Consider the following 12,885-nt stretch of genomic DNA (forward strand, 5'->3'; position numbering starts at 1 on the left):
CTTGGTCCCTTAACAGGAGGTCGTCCAGATATCCTATTACTGAGATCTTCCGTGACCTTAAGAATGCCAACACTGGGGCCAGAACCTTTGTGAATACCTGAGGGGCCGTGGCCAGACTGAATGGAAGTGCCACAAATTGGAAATGATACCCCTCTACTGCAAATCGCAGGATTTTTTGATGCGGACCAAAAATCGGTATATGCAGGTATGCGTCTTTGATGTCTATGGACGCCATAAAATCTCCTTTTCTCAAGGATGCGATCACTGAACGAACCGACTCCATCCGGAAGGTTCGGACGTTTAGAAAGGAATTGAGGGATTTGAGGTCCAAAATGGGCCTTACTTCTCCATTTGGCTTTGGTACTGTAAATAGGTTCGAGTAGAACCCCTTGAATCTTTCCTTTTGTGGAACCTCGATGATTACCTTCTGCCTTTCCAGCTGTTCTAAAGCAAGGAATAGGCCCCTCTTTTTCCCTGGGTCTGATGGAACTCTGGATACCAAATATCGAGTTGGGGGAAAATCCCGAAACTCTATTTTGTAACCCTGAGATATGGTGGAAATAACCCACCTGTCCTGAACCAATTTTCCCCAAGCATCTGCGAACCACCGCAGTCTTCCCCCCACCCGCAAGAGTGGGGGCGCCCCTTCATAAGGAAGACTTGGAATTGGCTGGTTTCTGAGTCCAAGGTCTTTTTTGACCTTAAGGCTTTTTAAAAGTAGGTGGCTGAGGCCGTCGATACCTCTTAGGGGAAGAGGCACTTGGCCCAGGAGCGTTGGGAATCTTAAAGGAAGGCTGCTTACTCCTTTTAACTGGAAGCAAGGAGCATTTCCCTCCTGAGATTTTTTGGATATACTTATCCAAATCTTCCCCAAATAAACGCTCACCATGAAAAGGAAAGGCCGCAAGTAGCCTTTTGCATGGCGTCTCGGCCGACCAATTCTTTAACCACAGTACTCTGCACATATAGATTGACAGTAGCGCACAATGAGACATCTGCTGAATCCAGTCCTTTAATGCATCTACCGCAAAACATAAAGCGCAAGGAAGTTCTGATAGTTCGTCAGAAACTTCCTCTTGAACAGGCAGAATCGTTACCAATTTCTTAAAACGGTCCTTCAACGCCTGGCAAACACCGATAGCCGCAACTGCCGGTTGTACTGCTGACCAAGCTACCGCAAAGGAAGCTTTTAGTAAGGATTCCAGTTTTTTATCTGCCGAATCCTTAAATCCCTGGGCATTATCCACTGGGCAGGTTAGACTTATTTACTGAAGAAATGGCAGCATCAACCAAAGGTGTATCCCACTTCTTCCTGAATTTTTCCTCCATAGGATATAAAAAAGAAAACCTTTTTGGAGGCAAATATGTCCTGTCCGGGTGGTCCCAATCAGCGTAAATTACCTGTTCCAATAAAGGATGCAAAGGAAACGCCTGGAAACCTGGTTGAGGACGCAAGGACCCTAATGTAGAACAGGAGGGCCCTGGTCCCTGCACCGGAGGCAATTTAAATCCAGCTCTCACCATCTCAGCCAAGGACTGGATAAACAATTTTTGGGATTGAGAGGCTGAAATTGGTTCTTCAGAACCTGAATCCACAGACGAGGACTCTTCAGCCTCTCCTTCCTCTTTAATGGCCTCCTCCACATCCTCTGCCCATTCTGGATCCAAATCACAGGGACCCATGCCAAAAGGATCCTGGTGCTCAAGTGTTTCACCACGGGGACCAGGCTGAGGGGAGGGAGATCTATGACGTTTCTTCCCTCCCTGTGTTACTGTAACAATCCTACCTGCTATCTTGCCTTCAAGGCCAGCTAGGGCTGATGCTAAATCATCTTTAGTAACATAGGCTGATGCAGGGATATTGGTAGTGGCCACCACGCCTAACAACTGCAATGGCTCAGCCAGGCCAAATGCCGCAGGTCTTTCAGGGGAGACTGATGCGCCAGTAACCTGAGGTTGATCTCCTGTTTCTGAAGGAGTCCCTTTATCCCCTGGACTTGCCCTGCTCACCGTACCTCAATTCCTGGAAGACATTGCTTACAGGTTTGAGGAAAAAATGCACTCCCTCCGAGTTATATAGCTGGGTCCAGCCGCCACCACAGCCTTACACCTGTTGCAAATGTCCAAATTACTATCAGACCTCTGTGTCCCACCACACACTAGGCTTCTGTTGAGCTTAACCGACCAGCAGCAATGAACATGCGCGTGCGTGACCTCCCCTTATTGCGCCGCCCAGTGATGCACGCGCGGCCGTGTTCTGCGGCGCGCACACACAGGCATGCCGCGACATGCGCGGCGACCGTCACCTGCGCACGCGAACGAACACTGTGCACGCACGAGGCGCGCGTTCCCGACGCACGCCCTTGCGCGCGCACGGCACGCGCCGCCACGTGCGGGAGACACTCATAAGCTGCATCTGTCAGCTCCTCTGTAACGTCAGCTACCAGCTTGAAATGAGACAGTGCATACTAAGACATTTCATGTTTAGGAACAACAGAAACATTGTTAGGCCTCCCAGAGGGAGTACTCACCAGTCCTCGCTGCAGGGCCTGTACAGGCTCAATCTTCCCCCATCACGGCGGGTAGCGCCACTGAGGACCTTCAAGGACCGGGTCCCCCATTGTACGGGGTACACACCCCTGGACCCGTAAAGCACCCTTCTGGTTCCCTTGGGCAAGTGAAGGCCAGGGATACCATGTAACAAGGGTCCAGCACCTTAACGGACACATTACAAGCAAAACCTCGTTCTTGAACCAAGGCTCGGGTACCATCCACTTTAGCTGTTTATGCCATCCAAATGGATCCGATATAACATCCTCACTGGGACATTTATTTGAAGAAAGTTTGAAGAGCTTCCACAGCTGTGACCATCACCTTCAAGACACTGGCAAAAAACTAAAGGTACTTCCTGTATGGGAGGGGTTATATAGGAGGAACCTTCTTACTATTGGTTGCCAGTGTCCAATCACCTAAAGGTAGCATATAACCCAGATAGTCATTATTATGGTGCTCTGTGTCCCGTGATGTACGATAAAGAAATAGGAATTTTATAACAGTTTACCTGTAAAATCCTTTTCTTGGAGTACATCACGGGACACAGAGCCACAGTAATATCTGTATGGGTTATATGGCACCTTCAGGTGATGGACACTGGCACACTCTAAACAGGAAGTTCAATTCCCCATATAACCCCTCCCCTTAACGGGAGTACCTCAGTTTTGTAGAAAAGCAATACACATGTAACCAGAAAGAGGGGAGGGACCTCTGTGTCCCGTGATGTACTCCAAGAAAAGGATTTTACAGGTAAGCTGTTATAAAAATACTATTTTCTTTATCGTACATCACGGGACACAGTGCCACAGTAATAACTGTATGGGATGTCCCAGAGCAATGCCACCTGAGGGGAGGGGACACAAACAAAAGTAGGTTGCAATCAGACTTGAGGACCTATACTGCTGCCTGCATCACACTGCGCCCAAAGGCGACATCCTCATGCCTTCTTACATCCACCTGATAGAATCTGGTGAATGTATGGACTGAAGACCAAGTTGCACCCTTGCAGATTTGAGCCATGGAGGCTTGGTGATGCACTGCCCACGAAGCACTAACAGCCCTGGTGGAGTGTGCTTTGACCTGAAAAGGTGGAATCTTCCTCTTCAAGCCATGAGCTTGAATAATTACCTGCCAAATCCATTTGGCAATAGTGGATTATGATGCTGCCTATCCTTTCCTAGGACCTTAGGGCAACATGAACAAAACATCTGTTTTCTGAATCTGAGCAGTCGCCTTCAAATAGATTTTGACTGCTCTCACTACATCCAAAGAATGTAGTGACTTTTCTTCCTTAGAACAGGGTTCTGGAAAAATGAAGGTAAAACAATATGCTGGTTTAGGTGAAAACCTGAAACCACCTTTGGCAGAAAGCTAGGATGAGGACACAATACTACTCTATCCTTGTGAATGATTAAATAGGGCTCTTTACAAGAAAGAGCTGCCAACTCTGATAACCTTCTTGCAGAAGAAATGGCTACCAGAAAAACTAGCTTCCTTGTAAAAAGGACCAAAGGAATGTGTTGTATTGGCTCAAAAGGCTGTTTCTGTAATGCAGAAACTTAATTCAAGTCCCAAGGGTTCAGGGGTGCTCTAACCGGTGGATTAAGCCGCGTGACCCCCTGTACAAAGCTTCGGACCAAAGAATGCGAAGCAAGTGGACGTTGAAACAATACTGATAAGGCCGAGACCTGGCCCTTGATAGTACTCAAGGCCAGTTTCACCTCTAGCCCCATTTGCATAAAGGCAAGAATTCTACCTATGACATATTTCCTAGTATGCCAACCTCTGGATTCACACCAGGAAACATTTGCCCTCCAGACTCTAATGACTCTGGAAGCTGGCTTCCGTGCATTAATCAAGGTAGATATTACTGAGCCTGAAAGCCCATAATTCTTCAGAATGTGGGTTTCAATAGCCAAACCGTTAAATGTAGCGTTTGTAAAGTAGAATGGAATACTGGTCCCTGCGATAGCAGGTCGGGACGTGGTGGTAGGGTCCATGGGACCCTTACCGCCATCTTTACTATTTCTGCATACCAAGATCTTCTGGGCCACAAGAACTACCGACTTCCTTTCCTGCTTGATCCTGCAGAGAAGTAGAGGTAGCAGCAAAATAGGAGGTAATGCATAAATCAGTGAGAATTGATCCCACGGGGTCACCAACGCATCTGTTCCGCATGCGAATGGATCCCTTGTTCTTGACACAAAGTTGTCGACTTTGTTGTTGAACCTGGACGCAAACAGATCTACATCCGGGGTCCCCCATCTTTGGCCTATAGCCAGAAAGATGTCGGGGTGAAGGGACCATTCCACGGGAACAACTGCAAGTAGTCTGCCTGCCAGTTCTCTACCCCTGGAATGAAGATTGCTGATATGCACGGAACATGTTTTTCTGCCCAGGACTTCTGGTGCCCCCTTGGTGATTGATATAAGCCACTACTGTGGCATTTGTCAGACTAAATCCTGACAGGAGAATTCTGCAACCTGAATGTCCAGACCCTTAGGGCTAGACGCGCTGCCTGAATCTCTAGAATGTTTATGGGAAAAGTCTTTTCGGTTCTGGACCATTTCCATTGGACAGACGTTTCTTCCAGGACTGCTTCCCAACCTGAAAGGCTGGCCCTTGTTGTTACCACTTTCCAGGTAACCGGTAAGAAGGATTTCCCCTTCTGCAGATTCTCGGATATCCTCCAACTTTGGCGATAAACGCATTGGAAAACCTAGTGCCTGAATCTTCTTGTTTCAGGCCTATAGGATACTGTTTTGCAGCAGTCTCGAATGAAACTGAGCATAGGGAACTGCTTAGAATGAAGCCACCATCTTCCCCGACAACCTCATACAAAGGCGAATAGAAGTACCCTTCTTTGTCCTGACCCCCTGGACCAGCTCCTTTATGGCTCTGATCTTTGCCTGGAGTAAAAACACCTTCTTCTGGGCTGTATCTATGACCAGACCCAAGTATTCCAATCTTCTTACTGGCTTTCAAGAAGATTTCTCTAAGTTGATGACCCAACCTAGGTATTCCAGGTAATTGACACTGGTGACCACGCTTTGGTCCAAGCGGACTACCGACCGGTCTATTAAGAGCAGGTCGTCCAGGTATGCTATTATTGTTATACCTTGAGTCCTTAATCTGGCCAGAAGTTTTGTAAACGTAAATGAAATGAACAGGTTGATATGACGCTTAAACGTATTGGGGAATTAGAAATGGTACACAAAAAAATCACAGGCACAAGCTATAGAACAGGAATTAGCGGGCCTATGCGAAAAGCTTATTCTGTTGCTTATTGATAAAGCAAAAGCTAAATTAACATGAGGGAGGCGGACATTCTATGAATTTGGTAATAAATCAGGGAGAATATTAGCAAAGGCTCTCAAAGAAATGACTACGTAAAATCATATCAGACAAATCAAAATGTAGAGATGGAATGGTTAATACTCCTCAGAAAATTGCTAAGGCTTTCAAGGAATATTACGAGAGTCTATACCAATTAGAAGGCAAACCTACCCTAGAAAATGCCCAAAAGAAATGGGAAGCGTCGAGGGAATATATCAGAGAAACAGAAATGCCAAGGCTTTCAGAGGAAACAATAAGAGCACTAGATGTCCAATAACTACAGAGGCGTTCCACAGCGCATTAAAACTTTTGAAGGTTGGCAAGGCGCCAGGCCCAAACAGATATACTCTGTCATATTACAAATTATTCACGGAGAGACTGGCTCCGAGATTCACAGCGGCTTATAATTCATTATGTGATGGGGAAGACATACCGACAAACGCTCTTAGCACATAAAACAGTGATCCCAAAAGAAGGGAAGGACCCCTCCCAATGTTTTAGCTATCGCCCAATCTCTCTGCTGAGATTAATGGACTATATTCCGGGTTTAATACATCCAGACTATGTGGGATTTACTCCTGGGAGGGAAGGAAGAGAGAACACACAGCGAATGTTGAATGCAATTTATTTAGCTCAAAAATAGTGGAGACCATTGGTGCCAGTGTCCGCGGATGCGGAAAAAGCTTTTGATAGGGTAGATTGGTTGTTTTTAAAAGCTACTTTACAACATATAGGCTTGGGAGATGGGATACTGAGCTGGTTTACAAAATTATACTCAACACCAAGTGCCAGGGTAAAGGAAGATGACAGAATCTCGGAGCCATTCTATATTCAAAATGGAACACGACAGGGATACCCACTTTCACCCATTATTTTTATTTTGGCAATAGAACCCTTCCTGAGGAAAATACGGGCAAATCTGAGCATTAAGGGGATAACCACAAAGGGGGAAGAACAGAAACTCGCGGCCTATGCTGATGATTTAATTTTCTATGTAACATCCCCAGTGATATCTCTACCGTCCCTGATGGCGGAGCTCCGTGAATACGGGGAAGTATCCCATTACAAAGTAAATTATGGGAAATCGGAGACGATGGGGATACAAACAAACACGCCCTTATTACACCTGATAACTACACAATTCGACTTCAGATGGACGGAATCACACAAATTATCTAGGGACTAAAATACCGAAGGATCTGACTAAGCTATTTGAGCTCAATTATACACCAATGGCAAGACAGATTAAATCTGACTTTCAGAGATGGGACAAATATCAAAGATGAATGTGATGCCAAGGCTCCTATATCTAATACAGACCCTGCCAATTAAGATCCCCCCAAGTTTTCAAAGAGACCTTATATCGAGGTGCCTGAGATTTATTTGGGCTGGGAAACCAGCAAGAGTACGCAGAACTATCCTAACACTCCCAAATGGAAAAAAAGGCCCAGACCCAATAAGATATTAGGAAGCCTCTCATCTAGTCAGAGTAGTAGAGTGGTGTGGGCTGAGCAAGGAGAAACCTTGGATACAAATGGAACAGGCGACGATAGATATCCCTTTGGAGGGTTTGGTATGGATACCAGAAGCGGAGATACCAATGGAAGTAAGAAAATACCCGACAATAGGTGCCACCTTAAAAACGACTAAAAAGATATAAAATAAAACGAATATCTCAGCCCACCCCGATCCTAGGTACACCTGCGTTTCAGCCGGGTCTCATAGACCCCAGATTTGAAGCAATACGTCGAAGAGGCATTAGTAGATTATTCACTTTTCAATAGACAATCATTTAATGACTAAAAAGAGAGATTGAACGAGAGATAACACCAGAATTAGACTTCAGGAAGGTTCTAGATGCCTTTATTAGATCCAAGCTAAATACGTATACAGAAGTTAGGGCACTGACAGGGCTTGAGCAGATATGTCTGAAGGGGGAGTCTATGAAACACTCGCTGTCATATTTCTATGCTACATTAACCGGACTAGAAACACCGCAGGAACTTACTTTCCTTTGGGCGTGGGAGAGGGACCTGGGAGTAATATTCTCCCAGGAGCAGAGGAACAGGATCCTGCTATTCAATGAAAAAGTATCAGTGGCGAGTAGATACCAAGAAGGGAGATACAAAATACCAACGTTATTACATCGGATATACCCCCAAATATCAGATATCTGCTGGAGATGCCAGGAAGCAGAAGGCAATATATTACATATTTTTTGGGAATGCATGAAAATTAAAGAATTGTCGTTGAAACTATTGAAAAAATAACAGGAGTGTTGCTGAGAGATAATCCAGCAACATATCTGCTATTTGATATCCCTATATCAGCGAAGAAATACAAAAACTGGTGAGACATCTTCTGGTAGCAGCGAGGGCGTGTATCCCTGTCCTGTGGAAGAAGGCTAGCCCTCCATCGGGAGCACAGTGGTTTGCTAGAACAGCAGAAATTCAACAAATGGAAAATCTCACTTTGGCAATGAAAGATTAAGATGGGAGGTACCGAAAGACATGGGTCCCATACTTGGCGTATAGGGAGGAGACAACAGTAGAGGGGTAAAGGAGGAGGGGTTTCCCTTTTCTTTTTTTTGTGAGGGATGGTATTGAGGTGGGGGGGATAAATAAAGGTAAAAGGAAAAAAAGAATTCACATCAAGATAAGTATTAATCCACTAAGCAATAGAACGTACACAACTAGGGGAATGTAATATAAAATGTCATGTATGACTTCGTGGAATTGTAATGTGAACTCTATGAAAAATAAAGAATTTATAAAAAAAAAAAAAAAAAAAAAAAAGAAGTTTTTTAAATACCCGAGGAGCAGTAGCTAGACCGAAAGGCAAGGCTACAAATTGAAAATGAAGTTTTCCTACTCCGAAATGCAGATACTTCTGGTGAGCGGGGAAAATGGGTACATGCAGGTATACATCCTTGATGTCGATTGATGCCAGAAGCTCTCCCCCTTCTAGGATGGAGACTACTGATCGGATTGATTCCATGCGAAAAGAGCAAATCTTCAGGAACGGGTTTAGATCTTTGAGATCTAGAATAGGTCTGACATCCTCATTTGGTTTTGGTACCGTGAAAAGGTTTGAATAAAACTCTGACCCGGCTCTTCCACGGGGATCACCATGATCACTTTTTGCGACAAAAGTCAGTCTAACGCTAGAAAGAGAGACTTCTTTTTCTCTGGATCTTTGGGAACATTTGACCTGAGGAGACGGGAATTTTCAGAACTCTAGTTTGTAACCTAGAGCTATTGTGGAGACCACCCATCTGTCCCAAAATTCTTCCTGCCAGATCTTTGAGAACTGCAGAAGTCTCCCCCCCCCCCACTAGAGCAAGCGGGTGCACCCCTTCATAAGGAGGCTTTAGCATTCTGTCGTATGGGTTTCCTCCCCCAGGACTTCTTATGTCCCTGGGTTGACCATGAGGTTTACCTCTTCAACCTGATGGAGGCCGTCGCGACTGCCTGGAGGCTGATGCCCCTGGCACTGGAGAAAGAGCCCGTTTAAATGAGGGACATTTACGCTTAACTGGCTTCTTAACTGGCAAAAGGGTACTTTCCCATTTGATATTTTTTGGATATATTTGTCCAAATCCTCCCCAAACAGCTTTTCACAGAAAGGAAAACCAGCCAGGAGCTTTTTGCATGGCGCTTCGGCTGACTAACTTTTTAACCATAAGATTCTACGCATATGTACCAACCCAAGCATAAGGCGAAAGGTTCGAAGAATAGAATCTCTGATTGCGTCAATGGCAAAACACAAAGCCGCTGGCAGCTCAGCTAATTCCTGGGCCTGCTGTTCAGGGAACACCTTGAGTACCTGTTTCAAATGGTCTCTCAAGGACTGACATACCCCAATTGCTGCTACTGCAGGTTGAGCCACTGTACCTGCCAAGGAGAAAATGTTTTTTTTTTTTTTTTTTTCTTAACAGGAATTCCAATTCTTTTATCAGTTGGATCCCTAAGCATTTGCACATTGTCAACCGGACAAGTGAAACTTTTATTCACAGAGGATATCGCAGCATCAGTTGCTGATATACGCCATATCTTAGTAAATTTTTCCTCCATAGGATAAAGTGTTGAAAACTTTTGGGGAGGATAAAAGTGCTTATCTGGGTGATCCCACTCAGAATACATAAGCTTTTCTAGTAAAAAATGGACAGGAAAGGCACACAAGGCTTGCGGAGGCTTTCGTGAACCCAAACAGGAAGTGGGCTCTTCAACCGACTCCGTTAAGGGTAGCTTGAATGTGGAGCGGACCAATTCAGTAAGAGAATGCACCAGCAACCTCTCAGCATGTGAAGATGAAGAAGGTCCTTCCCCGCTTGATCCCTCGGAAGAGGAATCATCAGCCTCTTCGCGGTCCCCTGAAAGGGATTCATCTTCCCCCTCCCACAGCTGTTTGCGGATCCTGGGTGGTAGAAGTGGACCTATTGCGTTTTCTTCCACTCTGTGAGGATGTGATTAAAACCACTAATCTTTCCTCTAAACCACTTATAGCTGAGGAGAAAACCTGCTCAGTTAATAGACAGGGGCTGAAGTGTCGGAAGCAATTGCAGTCCCTGATGACCCCGATGGCTCACTCTGACCAGCCTCCTTAGATCGGAATGGTGTTGCAGAGGAAGGGTCCTTAGGACCTGAGGGTGACCCCTTTGAGTCCTTGGTTTTTGTGGCATTTGTACCACCTTCTCTGGTCATAGTGCCAAGCACAAACGCAGAGGTACTACCAAAAAAATGCACCCACTGCTGAGCAATAGTCCAGCAACTGCAGCTGCTATTAAGCTCAGCCTGATGCTTAAGTAAATGCGCCTAGGAATGCTGCTAAGCCCTGCCCCTTCCTCCGACCACACACCACGCCCCCCAATCTATTTCAAATTAGATTGTTTTTCCTGCGCGAGCAGGCTCCGATCCTGCAAGGACCGCATGGAGGAGGGCTGGGGTGGAGGAGAGCCGCCGAAGGGGACCACTGTAATGGGGGCAGGAGCAGCATACCGTCGTCTGACACCATGCTCCCTCTTCCTGGAGTAAAGCTATTCAGGTTGGGGGACATTCCTAGGAGAAAAATACCTCTTTCCCACGACTTTACCTGGAGCATAGGCCAGAGGAAGCGCACAGCTTGATACACAGAGCGAGACTGACAAGCATGGAACAGGTACGTGCTCTTGACAGCCACCGGTGGTGACTATAGGCGTGACAACATTTACTTAAAGGAGAAAAAACCCATAAGAATTAGAAAAATTCCTTAGGAATCTCCTTTACCTTATCCAGCTGCAGGGTTCTGTGGTAACAGACCCAATCTTCAGTGCTCATGGTGAGCTCCGTTAGAAAACCTTCAGGGACTGGGGCCCCCTTTTTATCGGGGAAACCACAGCCCTGGGCCTGTAAAAGCACCCCGCCATGAATATGGCTGAAAAAAAAAAAAAAATCCTGGATCCCAGGGTCCAGCCTATAAAAAGAGAAACATTACAGGTAAAACCTAGTTTCGGCCCGGGTACCATTCAATTCGGTCTGGAAAAGACACTTTGAATGGATCCGGTTGCATGGCTTGCCCCAGCAAGGAATATTCCAGCGGAACTCAGCACAGCACATCTTTACTCGTGACCAACACCTAAGACACTGGCGAAAAATTGGAGGTACTCCCGGTAAGGGGAGGGGTTATATGGGGAATTGAACTTCCTGTTCAGGGTGTGCCAGTGACCATCACCTAAAGGTGCCATATAACCCATACAAGTTATTACTGTGGCTCTGTGTCCCATGATGTACGATAAAGAAATTACATCCTGTCTGTGGTCAGGAGGAGGAGGAGGAATAGTGCCAATTGTTGCCATCAATGGGAGGAATAGTGCCCAAATCTTGGTGTCATTGGCAGGAATAGTGTCCAGTGTCAGTGGAAGAAATGATGCGTCATCATTGGGGTCAGTGGGAGGATCAGTGCCCCATGGCCTGGATAAAGGAATGCAAAGGGCCACAGTTTGGAGACTATTAACTGAACGTGTTAGGCTGCCTATAGCTCTCCTTTGAAGTGGAACTAAACCCCCAGAAATATCTGCACCTTCCAGTGATGTGGTGGTTATATGCCTCACTGGCTGCAGTCCTCTACTTGGCCACTTTCGGATGCCAGGTTTTCGGCCAATGAATGATGTTATGTGCATGCATAAGGGAATCAGTCATTCAGGCAACCAGAGCATGACAGGAATGCACTCTGATCTGTGCATGTGCAGGTCAGGGTAGATATAATACAAGACTGAGCAGGCGGCGCCAGCAATAGGCAGGTCAGGCAGCTGCCTAGAGCACCAGGGTAGGGGGGTGGCAAAATCTGGATCCAATACCTATCTGTCCCTCCAACAAGCAAATTAAAACTTCCACCCTGCGCCCCATACAAGAGAGGGCACGCCGCGTAGCATGGAAGCTTTAGTTTGTCTGCAGGGAATGGAATGCAGAGCTGGGGAAGGGAACCCAGTGGCTAGTGAGCAGAGGAGTGGCCGGGCTGCAGAGGAGGGACAGGATGGACAGAGTGAGCGGCCCAGTCCGGTTCAGAGAGAGACCGAGAGAGGACACTACTTTCGGAAAGAGTGAGAACTCAGGGCAGGGGTCAGCATCGGATCAGCAGCACCACCGACACATAGGCAGCATGTGTGACTTGTTTTACTTCTGTCCCTGCCTTGTGTCATTGAGAACAGCGACGCTGCAACCTCTCCTACACTGCTATCTGCACAGTTCCGCCTCCCAGCAGGAGGTCTGGCTGCTGCTTTACTCAAATGCAGCTAAAAGCCAATTGGTTTGCCTATGTGTTGTGGTGCCGTCCCTTCTGCCACCATGGCAGGCAGCTTGTAGTTCATTACTCTTCCTGCACTTCAGTAACTGCCTGCATAGGAGGTACGGGCAGACAGCTGTACGGAATGTCTGCAGGAGCCTGACATTGAATCCATGATCTGCTGATTGCAGGTGCAATGTTCTGCAGGCTCCTAAGAAAAAAATAATAAATTGCCTG

This window comes from Aquarana catesbeiana, linkage group LG04, assembly GCF_042186555.1.
Source record: "Aquarana catesbeiana isolate 2022-GZ linkage group LG04, ASM4218655v1, whole genome shotgun sequence".
Classification (NCBI taxonomy): Eukaryota; Metazoa; Chordata; class Amphibia; order Anura; family Ranidae; genus Aquarana; species Aquarana catesbeiana.